This window comes from Solanum stenotomum, chromosome 4 (genome assembly GCF_019186545.1).
Source record: "Solanum stenotomum isolate F172 chromosome 4, ASM1918654v1, whole genome shotgun sequence".
In the NCBI taxonomy this organism is placed as follows: Eukaryota; Viridiplantae; Streptophyta; class Magnoliopsida; order Solanales; family Solanaceae; genus Solanum; species Solanum stenotomum.
In genome coordinates, this window is record NC_064285.1 from 12886511 (window position 1) to 12908833 (window position 22323).

At 36.4% G+C, this 22323-nt stretch overlaps 1 long non-coding RNA gene and 1 pseudogene across 1 annotated transcript in view; one reads left to right on the forward strand and one right to left on the reverse strand.

The window, feature by feature from the left end:
• Window positions 1-22323, forward strand: part of LOC125862348 (uncharacterized) — a 40315-nt gene that overhangs the window by 13938 nt on the left and 4054 nt on the right. The window lies entirely within an intron of this gene.
• Window positions 23-21962, reverse strand: LOC125862302 (uncharacterized; annotated as a pseudogene).

The following is a 22323-nucleotide window of genomic DNA, read 5'->3' on the forward strand; positions in this document are numbered from 1 at the left end:
TTCAGTAACTTGACATACAAGTACAACTTAAGTGTACAAAAAGAAGGGAGATATGTAATCCTTTTTAGCCTCATAGCCTTCCTGATTCCTTTTATTCCGACGTACTAGGGACCAAAGTCACCAATTGGAGAGAACCTCGGGTCAGTATAGACTCATAGCCTTCCTGATCCCTTGTATTTTGGCATTGATAAATAACAACAGCACAAACAAGTAGTGCAATTCCAAACACTGCCAAGGCTCCAACAGCATTTTGCAATATTACAATCTCACCTATCTGTAGTAGTGAAGAAGAAACAAGTTCAGAAAATATGATCTTGTTTAGACTCAAGTAGGAAAACTTTTAATGTGTCCAAGATCTTACTCCATCTGCGGAATGTAGAATAGAGTTATGTTTCAGTGATGGTTCAGCAACCAAGAGATAGAATAACCCTAACACTCCAGTATGCCGCTGATCATTGGTTTGATAGTAAAGTTGTAGTCTCCCCTTCTGAAAGCTTGTTAGAGCCAGGTCTAGGATAACAACTAGACATCCCAACAATGTAACCAGCTTCATTTCCTGGTTCCTTTCCTTTCCCATATATTGGAAGAGATGAGCATATGACACGTCCATCCTAGACCAGTGCAGCGGAAACAGAGAAGAAGAAATTAAGAAAATAATTTTGTCAAATAAATGCTAACAACACTTCTTTTATCTGATGTTAAGAGAACGAGATTAGATATATGGATTCGATCAATCTGGTCTTGCAAGTTTTGGCATACATAACTAGTGTTATGTATCAACAACAACATCACCATTACAGTCCCACAAGTGGGGTCTGGGGAGGATTAAAGTGTATCCTGACGTTACCACTACCCCTTGGAAGTTGAGAGGTTATTTCTGAAAGATCCTCGGCTCAAGGATAGCAAATCCAAGTACAAAAAAATAAAAATGAAAAGAAAACATACCCAATAACAAGGGAAGCAATGAAAATCCCACAAGAGAGGAACTAAAACATAAAATAGTGCTATAATAAAAACACGATAAACACTTGATGTTGATTAAAAAAGTTTTATACATTGTCTGAAAATGTATAAGTTTGTAAGCAGAACATGACCAAAGAAAGAAAATATAATAGCTCAGAGTACCTCTCCATGGAGTGCCATACCAGTCCCTCCTATATGTTGATGAGAAACTCCATAGATGAGATCTCCACCACTAGGAAATATTACACTTATCTTCTTTGTATGAGTGCAATCGATATTTGCAACAGATGCCGCACATGACTCCACTAAATATTCTATCTGAAGTAAAGGAAATTGCATGAATATTAACTATATACATTTAGGTAGTAGAAAAGAGCTAAAAATGATTTGATTTATCATTCGTTCTTGTAATTATCATAGGAACTGCACATACCTTGAAGTGATGTCTTGCCACAGTGACATTCGATTTTTCTGGCTTTTTCCATGTATTAGTTATATCAAGTAAATATATATTTACAGGCACAATAGAGGCATCCCAATCAATATACTTCACTGTGTACTTCAGTTACTTCCTTGGAATCCGTCTTTCACCTTGCATCTTGTTCCATCGTAACAACATCTCGAGCCTCCTATGTAATCTAGCTCTATATCTCGGTTATTCTCGTCCTTGGTAACTGTTGGAATGTATGTGTCCACTTATGTAGATGGGACCAGGTCCTCAACACAATTACAGTAATAAATAGTAAAGAGCAAATGCTGAAAGTAAAGATTGACAATCAACTTTACGTGGAAACCTCCTTACTCAAGGGACTAAAACCATGACCTGTTCTCAACAAGACTTTTCAAACTGCTTCCACTAATCTTCTCTAAGCAAAAGTAAAAGCCAGTTTACAAAATGAGATTAGCTTGCTAATCTCCGCACTAAGCAATACCTCCTATCACTTAGCTGAGCCAGAGCAGCTACAACACTGTCCACTATACTAATCCTAACTGATTATATAGACTTTTAGAGTAAGAAACTAAGTTACCCTTAACCTAGTTCTTACAATGATTCACACAAGTTTGAAACGTTCCTTTCACAAGTGAAACGAATCCTACAATATAAAAACTATTACAAGCACACAAAAATACAGCGGGTACAGAAAGCAATAAAGCACTTCTATAAGGTTCCATGCTGTTTTTGAAGCTTGAAAGTATCTCTCTTTGAATGAATGATGAATAATATTGTTTGTTGTTTGATATATACCATGAAGAATTATTACCCAACAGACGAACAACCTCGTCCCCTCTGATTGGTGCAGTACTTTGCCACTTCACCAACTTCCTGACACAGACAACTTTAACAGTTGTACAACATTTTGACACTGGACGAGTATTCATACTCTGCAGAGGACCATATCCCTACACTTGTGAAGAGATCATCAAAACATCTAGGAACAAAAGTACTTATCAATTTCCCCCTTTTTGATGATGACAAACAACCTGCATAACTCCTCATGTGAGTGCACAAACATTCATTCAATAACTGGTGTTCCCCCTTAAAATGAATTGCAACAAAAACTTCCTCTTTTTGACATCATTAAAAGGGTGAAGCAGTAAACATATTCAAGTTAAAACATGGGGCAATTAAGAATTCAGGGCCACGGGCCACACAGAACATGCGTATTGAAAGCAAAAAAAATGATAAATGCACATATGAATAGGGCAGATATCGGAAAGAGCATTATATCACATAGACTGACCACTGTAAATAGTCAAAACATAAAGCCACAAGATTTTAGGTTATAGGTGTAAACAGAGGAGAAACTCAGGACAACTAAGACACATTTAGGACGGAGGGGGAGGGGGAGAGCAAGTGTGCATAAACAACAACATGCGCTCATTAGCATCTTCATGAGCCTTGATAATCTTCCTATTGAGGGCCTTAACCTCCTCACTAAGTGAGGCATTTATCTTCAGTAGTAGTGCATTTTCATCCCTCAATTTTTGCAGCACCTCCTCATTAGCGTGACTGGTACCAAGTCCGCTAGAGATTGCCTTCTGAAGTTTAGACTTAAGTTTAGAAATTTCAACTTCCTTGTCATTTAGAATACTCGTGAGATCTTCCACTCCCCATTTGAGAGTGGCCTGCTGCTCGAGAACTGCTGCTACCTAAGATCTACCATTTGCTTGTCCCTCCATGCACTCGCATTCTAGTAAAGTAGCGTCAGTGAACATCTGCTTGGTGGTACCTGGTACTCCCATTCCTAATGGTACTTCAAAGTGGTTAAAGACAAAATTCAGCATATATCCATATGAAATGCCATGCTTGGCCTTTTTCCAAGTCGTTACTCTATGCATGTGCTCTAACATGATGACAGAGAGGTTTATTTCTTCAAGGTCAGCTAACTTTTCCATGAGAAATAAGTCAGCAGCAGATGCAACTATTCATTTTTCCATCCTAGTTACCAGCACTTTGTTGATGAACTCAAACACCAACTGATAGTCCCCCTTAAAGAACTTCTTAGTAGCCCGGTATGTTTAACCTCTCCTCATTTTGTGGCAAGCTTGGTCAATTCCTCAGTTGGTTTGCAGCCTTCAATGGTTCTAATTCCTACTACAGCCACCCCCAAAATGATCCCTAAAGTTTCTTCATCCAAACATATTTCAACATCCCTGATAGAGGTTGTTATACCCCCTCTTTCCAGCAACTTCATTTTGTAGAAAAACTCGCGCACTTCAGGTTCGTGCAAATACGGAGCAGGTGGTTCAAAAAGATGATTTCATCCTTCAATTGTGACAGCATCAAATAGGGTGGCCATGCCAAATTTTGTTATAATGTCAGTGTCAAAGACTTTGCAAGTCAAAACCTTTTGGTGCTCCATTTTCTCTATTCTCTCCTCCCTCGTCATCTCTTCCTCTTCACTTTGATTTTGAATCCTAAGACCAGGTCCCTTTACAGGTTGTTTATTCACATGCTTTCTCACTCGCTTCCCTTTTGCAGAAGATCTTTGTTTTGTCAATTTCTCCCTTTTTGCAGGAGATTTCCTTGCCCTTTTTCTGAGTTCTTTTTTATATCACCCTTTTCTCCTCAGCATCCATTTTTCGTTTTCCCACATACCTAGTGATGTCCTCAGATTGGGTCCCACTATCTTCAACATGCACATGTGTTGATGTGGGTTCTACAGCCAGTAACCCTTCTTGTCTCATTTTCCTTATTCTCTCAGTTTGGGCTGCATTTCCCTCCATAGCTCTTCTCAGTACTTTCTGTGTTACACTTCTTGTTCCATACTCCTTCTTTTGCCTTTTCGAGTGGGTCTCGAGAAGTTTTCCATTTCCAATTCTTTTTCTCTCTTGTGCACGCTCAGCAAGTTTTGCAATAGTGTCACCCTCAGACGAAACTTTAACTGTCTCAAAGTCAGGAACTTTCATTCTGACAGCATTCGCTCCTCGTACTCCCCTTTTGTTCCATTTTAATGGAACCTCTTCTTCTTCTTCCTTATCACTCTCAACATCAAAGGAATTGGGTGTTTGGTCAAATAAGGGCTGACCTCTGTGAGGGATCTGATCCGGTGATCTAAATTCCTCCTCTAGTAGAGTAAGTTAAGAGTCACCTCTTAGTGATTCCAGACTGTGAACAACTACTAGTTCTGCTCCTGCAGCTAGAATACATGATTCAGGACCCCTCCCTTCTACAAGTCTCCTTCAAACAGTCTCTCAGATATGGTAGATGACACTGCCATGGATCCAACATCGATTTCTTTTGAGGGTGATTCATCTTTAGGATTTGCCACTATTTACGCCTCTGAATTTTAGGATTTTCCACCATATAAGACTAGTGTAAAAGAACATGCTAAGACATCCTCAGAGGGAAAAACATGAGAGACTATAACTTCAGTCTGAGAAGTGATAGATTCTGCCGTTTCACCAACCCTACAGACTGGAGTTGAGGGAGATTCCTCATGAGTTAGAGTTGAGAAGTTGAATGAACTAGGGTTTTCAACTTCTTGAAAAATGGGAGCCTTTGAAAAGGAATTAGAGTTAGACATTTTGAAGAAATATAAAAAGATTTTGAGAGAGGGAATTAGTGAATTTTTAAGGAAATTTGTTGAAGAACGTTGATGTTTTTTTTTTATTCAACAATTTGAGATTATATAAAGTTAAAGTTAAAAAGGTATTGGGTCCCCAATAGTAGCGACTGTTGGATTTAAAACGAAAGGATATCTGAAACTGACGCGATGAATAGGTGAAGGACACGTGGTAGTGATGTTGACAGTTAGACAGTGTAGTATAAGTGATACTAACCTTATGAGGACCAGGTCCTCGTTTCAATCTGCAACCCTGCCTAGTGAATAAATCGTCCCTTCAGTTGGACCCACCATGAGTGTATACCTGCATTAATGTACCAATGATGAATTATTTTATGACTAACATTAAAACAAGTATAGATACCTCCCCTCCGTAACATAGTCAGCAAGAGAGAGCTTCATGCAAATTGTTAAGGGATCAGGTGATTTTGTGCATCCCAGCCTCATCCTATTCTTAATGAAGGATTCTTTACTCAGTTCCTTTGTAAAGATATCAGCCAACTGATCGTCATTTTTGCAGAACTTCATCATCACTTTTTTCTTTTCAACATTGCCACTTAGAAAATGATGTCTCATGTCTATGTGCTTTGTCCCCTTCTCTAGTCTTGGGAAATTTAGCGATGCATCCACATAAGCACAAGAATTTTGTTCTTTTGAATAAGCCTTCTAAATCCAAATTTCCTCTTATGTTGGACTGGATTTTTTGCCATGTTCATGGCGTTGGTGTTATCACAAATAAGAGGAATGGTGTTAGTGAGTACACCAAAGTCTTCTAACTACTGCTTAATCCACAATAGTTGTGCACAACATGATGCATCAGCCACATACTCTGCCTCTGCAATGCACAATGCCACAGAGTTCTGCTTCTTGGTTCCCCATGAAATCAGGATACCAGAAAGTGTGCCATGCCTGATGTGCTTTTTTGATCAACCAAAAAACATGCATAATCACCATCGGCATAACCAATAAGATAAAAGGAGTCACCACTAGGGTAGAAGAGGACTAGGTCCTGAGTTCCCTTCAAGTATCTCAGGATACATTTGGCCGCCTTCAGATGATATTCCTTTGGTGCTGCTTGAAACCTTGCACACATCCCTACACTGAACACTATGTCCGGCCTGCTTGCAGTGAGGTACATGAGTGACCCAATGATTCCCCGGTACATGGTCTGATTTACCTCCACACCATCTTCATCTTTATCAAGTTTCACGTTTGTGCTCATAGGGTGTCCAACACCTTTTCCTCCAGAAGATTGCATTTTATGAGCAGTTTCTTTATATACTTCTCTTGGCATAGTGATGTGCCTTGAGATTACTGTTTGATCTACAAGCCTAGGAAAAAGGTAAGCTCCCCCATCATGCTCATTTCGAACTCACTACTCGTCAAATCAGCAAACTCTTTGCACAAAGATTCTTAGGTGGCCGCCCCAAAGATGATGCCATCTACATATACCTGCACAATCAATAATTCCTTACCTCTGGATTTTAAAAACAAGGTATTATCAAGTTTACCTCTCTTGAACCCGTTGGCTAGGAGGAACTTTGACAGGCATTCATACCAAGCTCTAGGAGCTTGTTTTAACCCATACAAAGTTTTGTCCAATTTCAGCACATGATTGGGTAGGTCTGCATCTTCAAAGCGTGGAGGTTGTTTGACATATACTTCTTTCTTCAAGTTCCCGTTCAAAAAAGCACTCTTGACATCCATTTGAAAAAGCTTAAATTCCATGTGGGCAGCAAATGCTAGCAAGATTTTGATGGCTTCTATTCTGGCTATAGGAGCAAAGGTGTCGTCGTAACCAATACCTTCTTCTTGGTTGTACCCCTGCACCACAAGTATTGACTTGTTTTTGGTAATAGTCCAATGCTCATCAAGTTTGTTTCTGAAGACCCATCTTGTCCCTATAATGGTCCTATTGAGTGGTCGGGGGACCAGGTACCACACTTTACTTCTCTCAAACAGATGAAGCTCATCCTGCATTGATATCACCCAATCTACATCCTTCAATGCTTCTTTGATGTTCTTAGGCTCAATAGTTGATATGAAAGATGAGTATGCCACAAGATTTCTTGACTTGGACCTAGTTTAAATTCCTGAGTCAAGTGGAGAGATGAGATTATCCCGTGGATGAGAGGATTGATGTTTCCAACCAGACTTTCTGGTGATCTCTTCTTCTCTGTCACCATCAAAATCACCTTCAGCTCCTTCAAGATTTTGAGACAATACCTCATGTGTTGGACTGGAGGAACCAGGTACTCCTGAATGTTCTGCATCCTTCACATTTGTACCCTGAGCATCATGTTCTCTATTGGTCAGCTCCTCAAGCTCATAGTCTTCTTTGTTGTCATTCCTCTTCTCCGACTCATTAAACTTAACATGCATGCTCTCTTCAATACATAGAGTTCTTTTGTTAAAAACCCTATATGCATTGCTTGAAGACGAGTACCCAACAAATACTCCCTTATCACTTCTGACATCAAACTTGCCTAAATCACTCTTTCCATTATTTAGCATAAAACATTTACACCTAAATGAATTAAGGTGGGCAATTGAGGGTTTTCTGCCATTCAACAATTCATAGGGTGTTTTCTTGTCAACGATCTGACAAGACATATGTTGGTCACATAGCATGTTGTATTGACTGCTTCAGCTCATAACTTCATTGCACGCCCTGAATCAATCAGCATAGTTCTAGTAATTGCCACTAGTGTTCTGTTCTTTCTTTCAACAACTCCATTTTGCTGAGGAGTATGCTGAGAAATAGTGATTGATTTCATTTTTTGCCCAAAATTCTTCAATTTGAAAGTTTTCGAACTCTGTACCATGATCAAATCTGATGCTAGCAATTTTGCAATTCGCCTTCAGTTGGATAGCTTTGGCAAAAGTGATCAATTGTCCAGCTGTCTCATCCTTCGTCCGTAGGAACATATTCCATGTAAACCTGGAAAAATCATCAACAATGACAAGAATATATTTCTTACCTCCTTTGCTTTGGATTCTGACAGGTCCATACAAGTCCATGTGAAGCAGCTCTAGTGGTCGAGTTGCACTGACTCCCTTTTAAGCTTTGAACGATGACTTACTTTGTTTTCCTTTGGCACATGCATCACAGACTTTATCACTGGAAAACTTCAACTTTGGCAGTCTGCGGAGCAGGTCCCCTAACACAAGTTTGTTCAACAAAGAAGTACTTGCATGACCCAATCGCCGGTGCCACAGATCTGCATCATCGGTTTGAGCACTCAGACAAGACAGATCATCTCCTTCAATAGAGTCAAGATCTGCAACATACATATTCTTGACTCTAGTAGCAGACATAACAACCCTTTTGGTTATACAATTGGTGACCAGACATTTGTTAGCCATCAACTTGACTTCATTTCCTTTGTCACAGATTTGAGATATGCTCAAGAGATTGTATTTGAGACCCTCCACATAGTGTACATTGTTTATCGAATTATCAGCAGATCTCCCTATCCTGTCAATACCAAGAATAAAACCCTTCTTTCCACCACCAAATGACACACCACTACCATGTTGTGCTTTCAAAGAGAGGAAGTTTGACGTATCTCCAGTCATGTGCCTTGAGCATCCACTGTCCATGTACCAGCCCTGACTCCTTCCTCTCTTCTGAATAAGAGTCACTTGTTAGATTTAAGACCCCACTTCAAACGGAATTCCCAATAACTATCAAAAGGCTTGATAAGAAGCCTTCATGTCCAAGGAGGGAAAGTGTTTTTGCTGAAATGATAACGGGGACCAGGTCCCTTTTGTTCCCTTTTATCATTATTTTCAAATCTGACAAATTTCACATGCTTTTCTTTTGCTCTTCTCAGAGTCTCACACTTTTCTTTTAGATGACCATTACCCCTACAGTGAGTGTACAACAGATTGTCAGATACAGACACATACTTGCTATGGGGATTATAAGGAGGTTCTATTGGTCTGCATCCCAACCCTTTCTTTTCATTGAAACTCTGATTAGACAGGTTAGAGAGTATCCTAGAGGAATCAGTCCACTTTAGAGAGTGGCTTAGTTCCTCCTTGACCCTACTCAGATCCTTTCTCAGTTGGGAATTAGTTTCAAGAGAAGCAACAAGCTTAGACTCAAAAATTTTAAGCTTTTCTTCCAATTCTTCCTCAAAGATGCTAAGTTTTCTCTTTCCACCCACTGATGTACCTGGATTCTCCTCAGGAGTTATGTTGCTAGTTTCTAGAGTACCTATCCTTACACTCATTTCAGAGACTTGAGACATGAGAGCTGAATTTTCATCCTCACACAAACTTAATTTTTCATTTAGCATTAAGTTTTCAGTGGTTCGTTCATCACCAGAATCAATAAGCAGGGCAGCAAGTTTCCTTAATTTTTCAATACGAAAAGTGTCTAGATCATTCTTAAGATCAAAAGGAGTTACCTCATATGGATCTTCTTCATCATCAGATTTAGCCATCAAGGAAAAAATGGAGTTGAAAACACTTTCATCATCTTCAATGGCAATCATTGAAACATCCTCATGGCTTACTGCATCTTCTTCTGACTCACTTGAATCATCTCCCCATACAACAAAGGCTCTTCTCACCAACTGATTAGAATGAGCCTTCCTCCGAGCATTGTCTGGGACTAGGTCCCTCTTGCGAGGTCTGGTGTCATGAGTTTTCTGCTTTTGACTGAGGCAGTTCCTCATGAAGTAACCAGTCTTGCCTTATTTATGGCAAAGATCATTTGCAGTAGTAGTTCTGCTAGCAGGGGTTTTCTTTTGGAAGCCTCCATGCTTCTTTATGATCTTCTGAAATCTTCTGGTGACATACGTCATCTCATCATCATCCTCAGTCACCTTAGTTTGAGAAGTTCTCAAGGTAATGGACTTCTCCTTCTTTCCTTCTTTCACCATTGTTCCCTATTTCTTATTTAGCTCGTAGGTTTGAAGATTCCCAATTAGTTCATCCATGGGAAGAGTCATCAGATCTTTAGTTGTTGTTATGCCATCCACCTTGCTTTCCCAAGATTTAGGAAGCACCTTAAGAATCTTGCAAACCTGCTTGCTAACAGGGATAGGCTTACCCAGACACCTGAGCTCGTTAGTGATAGAGGTGAATCTTGAGTTCATCTCAAAAATGGTTTCACCCTCCTTCATAACGAAGTTCTCATAATGAGTGGTAAGCATGTCAACTTTAGATTCTTTCACTCGCTTAGTTCCTTCGTGAGCAGTTTGAAGACAGTCCCAAATTTCCTTGGCAGTCTCACACGCAGAGATTCTGTTGTATTCATCAACTCCAATGCCACACACCAGAATCTTTTTTGCTTTGTAGTTCTTTTCTATCTTCTTCTTATCTGCTTCGTTGTACTCCTTTCTAGTTTTGACAACAGTAGTGGTGAGCTCTCCATCATTCGCCTCCTTTATATGAATATAAGGTCCATCAAGAATAATGTCCCACAGCTCAGTGTTCTCAGCATTGATATAGTCATGCATTTGATTCTTCCACCATCCATAGTACTGGCCATTGAAACAAGGTGGCCTGGTAGACGATTGTCCTTCCTCCATATTGGGTGGAGCAGTCATTCCTTCAGGATCTTTTATTTTCTTGGTGTTAACCAAACTAAAAAGTGAAGTTCTGATACCACTTGTTGAAATGTATGCGCCCACTTATGTAGATGGGACCATGTCCTCAATATAGTTACAGTAATAAACAATAAAAAACAAATGCTAAAAGTAAAGATTGACAATCAACTTTACGTGGAAACCTCCTTGCTCAAGGGAGTAAAACCACAACTTGTTCTCAACAAGACTTTTCAAACTGCTTCCACTAATCTTCTCCAAGGAAAAGTAAAATCCAATTTACAAAATGAGATTAGCCTGCTAATCTCCACACTACTAATCCTAACTTATTAATATAGACTTTTAGAGTAAGAAACTAAGTTACCCTTAACCTAGTTCTTACAATGATTCACACAAGTTTGAAACGTTCCTTTCACAAGTGAAACGAGTCCTACAATATAAGAACTATTACAAGCACACAAAATTACAATTGGTACAGAAAGCAATAGAAGCACTTCTATCAGGTCCCTTGTTGTTTTTGAAACTTGAAAGTATCTCTCTTTGAATGAATAATGAATAATATTGTTTGTTGTTTAATATATACTGTTTACATCCCTACTCTATTAAAGTAAGGGCGAAACATCGTCGTGACTCGAAAAATAATCAATTAAGTCAATCTTATAAGAATTTTAAGAATAAACGACTTTTAAAAGGAGTCGCCACCTAATTTTAGGAAAAACTAGGAAACCAAGTAAATGATCTATGAAACCAAGAGATTCTAGGTAAGGGGTTCAAGTTATTCCGAAGGGAAGGTGTTAGGCATCCTTCGAAATCCACAAATGTGGGTCCCAACTGAATTTATTTTTTTAAATTGAGGAGGAAATAAAATAACATACAAGTAAAACAAACATGCGATATAGACAAGTAATAAAGTAAACAAGTAATCTGATAAGCAACCTAATGTTTGTCTATCGTTAACAATATACATAATAATGAATATAGTTTTCAAACTTTATTCGAATGACTTCAATGGGAAGCGATTCCGGGGTACCTGTAAAGACACTTTGTAAAAATATAAGTGTTAAATATATGAACAAAAATAAATAAATCAAATAACTTAAAAATAAAAATTCACCTTATTAACATGGGAGACCTTGGAAATCGACAGTAATTTCTTCATTGGCCAGTTTTAACATACAAAGAATATAAACATAAACTAAATTTCCGTCTTTTAACATTAGGGAGGCCTCGAAAACCGACGTAGAGATGTTTTCATTGGCCAAAATTTATTTTGTTAACAAAAAATCATATTAACAATAACAAATGGGAACAAAAATGATTCACTGGAAAATTCTTTTTGAAAAGAAGTGTTAAGACATTAAACAAAAAAAATAAAATAAAATATCTAACAAAGATAAAACAACAATAAAAAATAAAGCAAACATTAAAATTTGTAGTCCATTGAGAACGAAAATAAAATAAACGGAAAAAGGTCATATTTACCCTTGTACTATTCAAAATAGTTTATATACTCCCTTCGTTATACTTTTGGACCATATATACCCTTACTGTTATACTTTGGACCAAATATAACCCTCATCCGTGAAAACTTTGAATCTCAATCTTAGAATAGACAGGTGGAGGGTTGAGATTGATTTGAAAGACCCATATTTTTTTGTCTCAACCAACACCCACTTCCCCTGCTTTCTTTCCCAAACCCATTTATAAACAAACAAAAGCACAACGAGTTGTTTGTAAAAAATATTTAGCTTCCGGCATTACATGAAAATTGGTTTATATAATTAATGTTTTCATTTATTTTGCCTATCAAAAATATAAAATATTGGAAAAAAGCTGCAATTTTTTTTTAAAATAGTGTAGTGTGTATTGTTCTTATAATTGAACTTTCTTATTGAATAAGCAAACAAAAGCACAATTCTTTCAACGAATTGTCTGGATTTGATTCTAAAATTTGTGATAGTTCAATTGATGTGGTGCTTCAAATTTGATTGATTTGGATTGACGCGTTAAATATATAATGCACATTGGGTGGAGAAGTTGGAAACGAAATTGTTGGGCCTTTGACCTTCAAATTTGTGATAGGAAGTTGCTGTAAATCAATGGATTATTGAAAATTATTTGGATTATTCTTTTTTAAGTTGAGATTTTCTCTTACTTAGTATGATTCAGCTGAATTCATTTTTAGGTTCTATAAATTTGACAATGAGCTTAAAAAAATAATACAAAATTCTCCAGTTCTTCACCGTTGACACTTGACTCATCAAAATTTCAATTAATTGCTGAGATTTGTTAGTGTCGTGTGTGTTCGGATGTTGAGAATCATCAACTTAGATGAATATGACATTACTCCATTGTTGTATGTTGATATGAGAAGCCTTACTTCTGTTGGATTATGAGTTATTTTAGATGTTGTATAGGACAAAAAAATATGGGTCCTTCAAATCAATCTCAACCCTCCACCTGTCTATTCTAAGATTGAGATTCAAAGTTTTAACGGATGAGGGGTATATTTGGCCCAAAATATAACGGTAAGGGTATATTTGGCCCAAAAGTATAACGAAGAGCATATTTAAACTATTTTGGATAGTACATGGGTAAATATGACCCTTTTCCGTAAAATAAAATAATATAACACTGGAAAGTAAAAAAAAATGACAAAACCAAATCACGAATAACAACATTATTGGAAGATTAAACTAAAAATAAAACCAATCTAACACTTGAGAGCAACAAAATGGCAACAACACAAATAAATAAAAGATAACTCATCAAATGAACTTTCCATTAGAAGCTAAAATTGAATAAAATAATTAATCAAAACAAAAATAAGTTGGAACACAAATAATAGAGAAACAAAGAATAAATAAATAAACAAATAATACTACCATGTAAAAAAGCAACAACAACACATAGTCAAAAAGAGCAGGTTATAATGGAGTTCACACGAATATTTTTCAAATAAAAAATTAAGCACAAAATTTCAAACAAATAATAAACCAACAATTTAAAACAATAGTCAAAGCATGAAAGAATATGTCCATTATACTTGCTGGGAAGAAACAAAATAAAGAAAATGACATTTAATAGAGAAAGAAAACAAACAGAGTTTTGGGGTTTTTTTGGCTTGCCATTGATGGAGCCACGCCGGATCTGGAGCTCGGAGCTCGATGGCTTGGTTGTTGTTCGCCGGCGGTTTTGCATGCTGGTTGGGTCTGGTTGTTGCTTGTTGGTCGGAGCTTGGCCGAAAAATGGAGATCTAACACCTACAAAACAAACAAAAACTCGTATAGGGAGAATGGGGGAAGGGGTCTGGTTCGTGGGTGGTTGTTTGGAGGAGATGGAGGCTGGGGGTTTTGAGGTCAGGGTTTTCTGGTGGGTGTTTCGAGGTTCTGGTGGTGTGGGTGGAGATATGGTGGTGAGGGTCGAGTTCGCCGGAAAACTAGTGTGGCTTTGGTTACAGTTTCTAAGCTGCTGGCTGGTGGATTTTTTGAAACAGTGAAAGAAGAATAAAAATAAAGTTAGGGTTCTTTTGGTTGTTGGGGCTTCGCCGGATTCCGGGGCGGTGAAAGCCAAAAAATTAAAGGGAAGGAGAGACTCTTTAAGATATTATTAATTTGGAAACTCTCTCTCAAATTCTGAAAATTATTTCTCCACACCAAAAAATTTTGACCTACTCAATACTTAAATAGGAAAATAATTATGCAATGGGCTCAAATTGTGGGCTTGGGATTGTGACCCAAAATCATCAGTCAATCTGTGCATGCAAATTTTATCCGTATTTGAATGAATTTCTAGACTGTGCAAAATATCAAAATGAATATTAACAAATAAAATAAATATTAAAAAAAACATAATGAACGTAACTAATGATATGTAAAAATATAATTTTAAAATTAACTGATAAAAAATCCTAAATTTTGATAAATAAAGATAGTTATCAATAAACTTACTTAAAATTATAAAAAAATTATTTTTGAACTATTAAATAAATAAAACTTAAAAGTTACGAATTTTGAAAATGTTAGACCAAAACTGGGTGTCAACAGCTGTCTCTTTCGTTGGATATGATTGATCAAAGAAATTGTGGACAATGAAAATTGACAAGCCCGATTTTGGCCGAACACATGACCTTTATATAAAACTGTGATTGAATGTGGTGGAAGTCGATCCCGGACTTGCCTCCAAAAGGTTCCAAGTTGTATTGCGTCCTAGTTGAAGTAGTCTGCACCTGTGGCTCAACTGAGAATGCATCATTTTGGATGTTCTCGAAAAAATAAAGATAAAACTCATTAGAAGAGACAAAATTACAGGGAAAAGGGTAACATCTCTTACGATACGAAAAATGAAAATGATCCATTGGTAGGATAAAAATGCATGTCCATCGATAGGACGAATGAAGATGATGATCCATCAGTAGGATTTTGAATATATGTCCATCAGTAAGACGAATTAAAAAAGATGATCCATCGGTAGGATTTTGAATGTATGTTCATCGGTAGGACGAATGAAAAAAGATGATTCATCGGTAGGATTTTGAATGTATGTCCATCGATAGGACGAATAAAAATAAATGATCCATCGGTAGGATTTTGAATCTATGTCCATCAGTAGGACGAATAAAAATTATTTCAACTCAAGTCTCCTCCAACTTGAACGTGGAATAGATAGGGTGCACATCCTTCACCTCTGAATAGATGCGACTTAAATGCAAATATCTTTCAACGCAAGTTTCCACCGACTTGAACGTGGATAGATAAGGTGCACATCCTTCACCTCCGAATATATGTGACTTAAATCTAAATATCTTTCAACGCAAGTTTTCACCGACTTAAACGTTGAATAGATAGGGTGCACATCATTCACCTCCGAATAGATGTGAATTAAATGCAAATATCTTTCTACGCAAGTTTCCACCGACTTGAATGTTGAATAGATAGGGTTCACATCTTTCACCTCCGAATAGATGTGACTTAAATGCAAATATTTTTCAACGCAAGTTTCCACCGACTTGAACGTTGAATAGATAGGGTGCACATCATTCACCTCTGAATAGATGCGACTTAAATGCAATGGCCTTTTTAGCAAATGAAAAATGCAAATGATGGATGACTCGATGATTGTCCACTGTAACGAGGTGGATGGCTCGATGATTGTCCAACTGTAACGAGGTGGATGGCTTGATGATTGTCCACTGTAACGAGATGGATGACTCAATGATTGTTCATTGTAACGAGATGGATGGCTCGATGATTGTCCACTGTAACGAGGTTGATAGCTCGATGATTCTCTGAAGATTTGCAAGTTGACTGTGAACTTCAAGCAATGATGGATCATTTGAAGTTGACTATCAAGCTTCTGATGGTACTCATTGGAATTTTTGAGGTCTTCCTAAAAAATTATATCCCAACTAGAACTTTTGGCAAATCTCAAAATGATCTCCAATCTTAACTTACCGGAGATAGCACATTTATTGTGAATTTTTGAGAAATCTCAAAAATTTTGTCCCATTGTTTATTTCAATGAGAAAAGAAAATCCCACTGGATATATGACCGAGCCGTCGTGGCACCTACATATCCTGTTGAGCCAGGAATTAGGTCAGATGTAGTTCCAATCCTGTAGATGATGAATACTGCAAAGAATCTGAGACAAAATCATCAGTAGAAAATGCACAATATAAACATGATGAAATAGGAAAATAATATTCCTTGTGATATTCGAAACTTAAAGACAAGATATATCACATTTTTTGGACGGACAACCCAATGAAGTAAAATAGGCGTCTCACACTAACAGGATTAACCTAATGCACTTTTTACAATGAACAACCCAAAAAGGAAAGACAAAATATTTTTTTTCCTTTTTTTTTCTTTTTTTTAAATGGAAAGAATTTTAAAAAAAATGTTTCGGAAAATATTAAAGAGTGGGTGCTTGCCCCCTTTTTTTTTTGAAATATAAATAATATAAAGAGACAATCAAATCTTGACTACAATAACTACCAAGAGTTAGGATCGCATGTAAATCTCTTTTTATTTTCTAACTAAGATTGAATTCAAGGTAACTCCTACAGTCTCAAGTGGTACCTCAAACATACTTAAGTATCAACAAGATTTGTTCATTTTGCTTCAAACAAAGGTTTTGAATTATACCAATCATCATATCTCAATTGTCCTCACAATAAGAAAAGTCTTATCTCACACATATTTGAAGTATATTATTTGAGGATATTTTTTGAAGTGCGCTCACACTCACAAGAATGTTCAACGCATGCAACTGTGACACCATATGATTGGCCCTTATTTAAATCTCCACTAATGTGAGGACATTTGGAATGAGATCATGTAGGGCTTGTCATTAGATTGTAATGTAGGCTTAGGGACGGGTAGAATATTTATTTGGGATAAGAGTGACTTAATTCCTCCTTGAGCATCACACTGAATTTGTCTTTCTAACGAATGATACACCTTTGGAGTCTGATCATCTTTGTTGTCTCCCCTTTTTTCGACTTATTCTAAATCCTTATTTGTTGAAGTTTTTCCTTTTTCACCCCTTTGTTTTGAAGTTTTCTTCTCTTTTGTTGGAGTTTTTCTTTTATTTCACCCATTTCTTTTGAAGTTTTCTCCTCTTTGTAAGAGTATTATCCTTCTCATCTTTCATTGACCTTGTAGGGGTGTTTTTTTTTTCTTTATTTCTTTCCACTTTCCCCTTTTTTTTTTCTTTTTCCGTAAGTCTTTTTTTTTCTTTGCTTCCTTGACTTTGGGAGACTTCATATCTTTGACCTTTGCAACTTCAAACTTGGATCTTCTCTTGTAATTTGCACATCTTCGGCGTGCTCAAGAAGGTTGGACATTAGAGAGGGATAGTGCATGTAAGCACTCAAAAGGGTAATGGCTAAGATGTGGTTTTGCAAAGAAAAGGTTCCTGGCTCAAAGTGGGAAAACTAAGGATTAATGTCATTTGGTAGGCTTTGAAAGGCACAATCGAGTCAAAGAAGGCCTACAATCCTTTCCCAAACAAAACAATACTCAGAATTTCACGTCGAAAAATATTCAGGCCAAGTTCTAGATCAACAGTGCAATGCAATTGAATTTCGATCGAAAAGCTCACCACACAATGCACATGAAAACACGAGGTTGATTTTATTTTTATCTTGAATGGATGCAAGAGAATTTTCAAGCATCACAAAAGTAGAAATGAGAGGTACCAAAAGAATCTATGGTTTACCACAAAGTCAGTCTTCTTCATCATATCGAATAATTTTACATGCTCCTAACTGCATTGGTCCCATTTGAGCTGAAGACATGACTTGTCTACGTATCTCATCGAGATGAGAATCAGGTGTGCGTAGTTCATGCAGATATGTCTTTGAAAATATGCACAAACTATTTTACTTTTTTTTTTTTTTTTTTTTTGAGATTTGAAAGAATAAATACCGAACCCAAGAACGGCCACCTACGTATCCCACCGAGATGAGAATCATGTCCGCGTAGTTCATGCAGATATGTTTTTGAAAATATGCGCAAACTATTTGAATCTTTTTCTTTGAATTTAAAAGAATGAATACCGAACCCAAGAATGGCTGCCTACGTATCTCACCGAAATGAGAATCAGGTTCACGTAGTTCGTTCAGATAAGACTTAAAACAATTTCAAGATTTAGACAAACTCGAAGTAATTCCTTGTATCTTCTCAATTGTCGATCTTTGTACTGTCTACTGAATGTGATCTCTCAATTTATACAGTAACTACTTGTTGTTGTATTCTTTTTTTATTGTCTCATGAAACTGTTTGTTCTCCTAATTATTTACAAATTGTTATCACCATCCCCAACTGCTGTCGGGGATGGTTTTCCTGCAAAAATATGATAAATGTGTGAAAGCAGGGCCAACATGCAAAATAACAAAAAATAAATGAGTGTGACCTCATAGTCAAAGACTTCCCTGATTTATCTTTTTTTATTTGATATTAATGTCAAGTGAAATCTAAAAATTCAAATTTCGCGAGTCTTCCTGTCCCTTGTAATTTCGAATGAACAGTGACTTCCAAATTCTGACATAAATCAATATCTCGCTTAAAAAGAAGAAAAACTCAAAAAGTAAAAGTGTTAGTTCGTGTTCATAATGGATAATGCAAAATATCACACAAAGAATTAATTAAACACATAAACACTACTTTGATTGAAGACAAACTCAATTATATCAGANTTCCTGCAAAAATATGATAAATGTGTGAAAGCAGGGCCAACATACAAAATAACAAAAAATAAATGAGTGTGACCTCATAGTCAAAGACTCCCCTGATTTATCTTTTTTTATTTGATATTAATGTCAAGTGACATCTAAAAATTCAAATTTCGTGAGTCTTCATGTCCCTTGTAATTTCGGATGAACAGTGACTTCCAAACTCTGACATAAATCAATCTCTCGCTTAAAAAGAAGAAAAACTCAAAAAGTAAAAGTGTTAGTTCGTGTTCATAATGGATAATGCAAAATATCACACAAAGAATTAATTAAACACATAAACACTACTTTGATTGAAGACAAACTCAATTATATCAGATAACATACAAATAATTATTGCGCATCCTATACAAATATGTGACCCTTTTTTGCCAAGAGTAGACCTACAGATCTGAAGGATGTATTACGTCATTTGACAACATTACATTGTTTCCCAAAACACTTGGAACAAATTTTATGAATAAATCAAATAGGATTACAAAATAAGGAAAAAATGATACAAATAATCAGTCACACGGAATGGTACTATCCTAAACTAAGCCTTTGTGAAAGATACTTCCTCTTGAACTTCTTGTTATCTCCGATTGCCAACACCTTTTGGATGGAATGGTAGCTTGTAAAGATCTTTCTTGGACTAGAGTAAGCTATTAAAATAAACCCTCGACCCCGAGCGACAATGAATTGTCAAATGACGTAAACATCCTTCAAATTTAAACACACAATTATGATTGTACATTTAGGCCGAAGGCCATTTTGGACTCAATGTAGTTTTTCTAATGGGCCCAACACGCGTGGGGTGTTGGGTCGTCTTAGGTCAATGTGCTAAATCAGGATTTTGACTTCGCTCTACTCTAGTTGACTAAGAGTGGATTTTATTTGAAGTGGATCAGTGACCCAAGTGGACAACTTGGGTTGGGGAAGTTAGTGACCGTTGACCATCCAGTGGCCAACTACATTCGCCAAGGTACCCCGATAAACAATTTGGATAATGAACGATTGCAGCCACATAATCCTCCTTTAAGTAAGAAATAAAAAAAAAGGCCAAATGGCGAAATATGTCATGATGCAATGCCAACATACATACAATTAAACAAATAATGAATAAACAACAAATGCAATATACAAATAATAAACAAAATATACAAAAAACAAGACATAACACAATAAAAGAAAAATCTCCTCAATTTGAAAAAGTGAACTCATAATGGTTAGAACTTCTATATCCCCAGCACATTCGTCATTTTGTTTACATCCCTACTCTATTCAAGTAAGGGCGAAACGTCGCGATGACACGAAAAATAATCAATTAAATAAATTTTATAAGAATTTTAAGAATAAACGAATTTTAAAAGGAGTCACCACCTAATTTTAGGAAAAACTAGGAAACCAATTAAATGATCTACGAAACCAACAGATTCTAGGTAAGGGGTTCAAGTTATTCCGAAGGGAAGTTATTAGGCATCCTTCGAAATCCACAAATGTGGGTCCTTACTAAATTCATTTTTTCAAATTCTAGAGGAAATAAAACAATATACAAGTAAAACAAACATGCGATATAGACAAGTAATAAAGTAAACAAGTAATCTGAGAAGCGACCTAATGTTTGCCTATCGTTAACAATATACATAATAATGAATATACTTTTCGAACTTTATTCGAATGACTTCAATGGGAAGCGATTGCGGGGTACTCGTAAAGACACTTGGTAAAAATATTAGTGTTAAATATATGAACAAAAATAAATGAATCAAATAACTTAAAAATAAAAATCCGTCTTATTAACATGGGAGGCCTTGAAAATCAATGGTAATTTCTTCATCGGCCAGTTTTAACATACAAAGAATATGAACATAAACTAAATTTCTGTCTTTTAACATCAGAGAGGCCTCGAAAACCGACGGAGAGATGTTTTCATTGGCCAAAATTTATATTTTTAACACAAAATCATATTAACAATAACAAATGGGAACAAAAATGATTCACTGAAAAATTCTTTTTTGAAAAGAAGTGCTATGACATACAAAAAAATAAAATAAAATATCTAACAAAGATAATACAACAATAAAAAATAAAGCAAACATTAAAATTTGTAGTCCATAGAGAACAAAAATAAAATAAAATAATATAACACTGGAAAGTAAAAAAAATGACAAAAACAAATCACGAATAACAACATTATTGGAAGATTAAACTAAAAATAAAACTAATCTAACACTTGAGAGCAACAAAATGGCAACAACACATACCTTGCAGTGATGTCTTGCCACAGTGGCATTCGATTTTTCTGGCTTTTTCCATGTATCAGTTATATCAAGTAAATATATATTTACAGGCACAGTAGAGGCATCCCAATCAATATACTTCACTGTGTACTTCAAGTACAAGCTTCTCTTTGATCCTTGGAATCCGTCTTTCACCTTGCATCTTGTTCCATCGTAACAACATCTCGAGCCTCCGATGTAATCTAGCTCTATATCTCGGTTATTCTCATCCTTGGTAACATTATAAAGATCAGACCTGCATTCAGTACATCCCAGTCTATCTTCAACACTTCGTGTATCAATTGCATGTAAATTGAGCATCCATTTCTCCTCGTATCCAGGAGGTACTTTCGACTGGATTACCGACTGCTATTCCATAAGGGTCTGAAATATAGATGATTGTTTTTCGGGTCTCTGGACCAACACCAAAATATACAGTACTAAGGACTCCACCACATATCCCTGAGTTACTCTTAATAATAGAATCTGATTGGTTGTACCCCAAATCATAATGGTACTTTGCTACTTCCACACCTTTTCGATTAAAATATGTTGAAACAACCCAGTGGTGAAGATATGTCTCGTAGAGGGGTATCGAATTCCCTGCCTCATCAACTACTTCAGCATCAAAAAAATTGATAGCAATATGGCCTTTTGGGAAGCCAATGTTGTAGTAAAACTTGTTAGAGACAGATCTAGGTTCCAGCACAAACGCTGGTGATAAAAAGACACCAGATTTCACACCGTTTTCTTGTGTTGCTTGAGATTGTGAACTTTGATCAACTGTTATTAGCAGTAAGATGGAGACAAGTGAAAACAACTGGTAATTTGAAGAGGCTGACATTTTTTTCTCTCTTTCTAACTTCACTTGATGCTAGTGTATCTGTTGACAACAGAATACACAACTAATTAACGACCCATGAATTTAAGCAAACAAAGTGTGGAGACTGGAGACATAGGCAACTCAAAAGGAGATAAAAATAAACTCTGCACTACTACTTCCTGCATTACTAATCCCTGCGTTATTAAACTTTGTACCAAACGACCCCTAAAACTCTTAAGTTCATCGAGTTAAACAATAGGCGTGTGTGAAATTCTGAGAAAATGACCAAAATGGTCCTATATAGGTAATGCTTTATTTTGGTCCATAATGTATTTCACTTTATTGAAATGGTCCTTAATGTATCATAAAGATGTTCATTTTGATCTTTAATGTATTTTATTTTATTGAAATGGT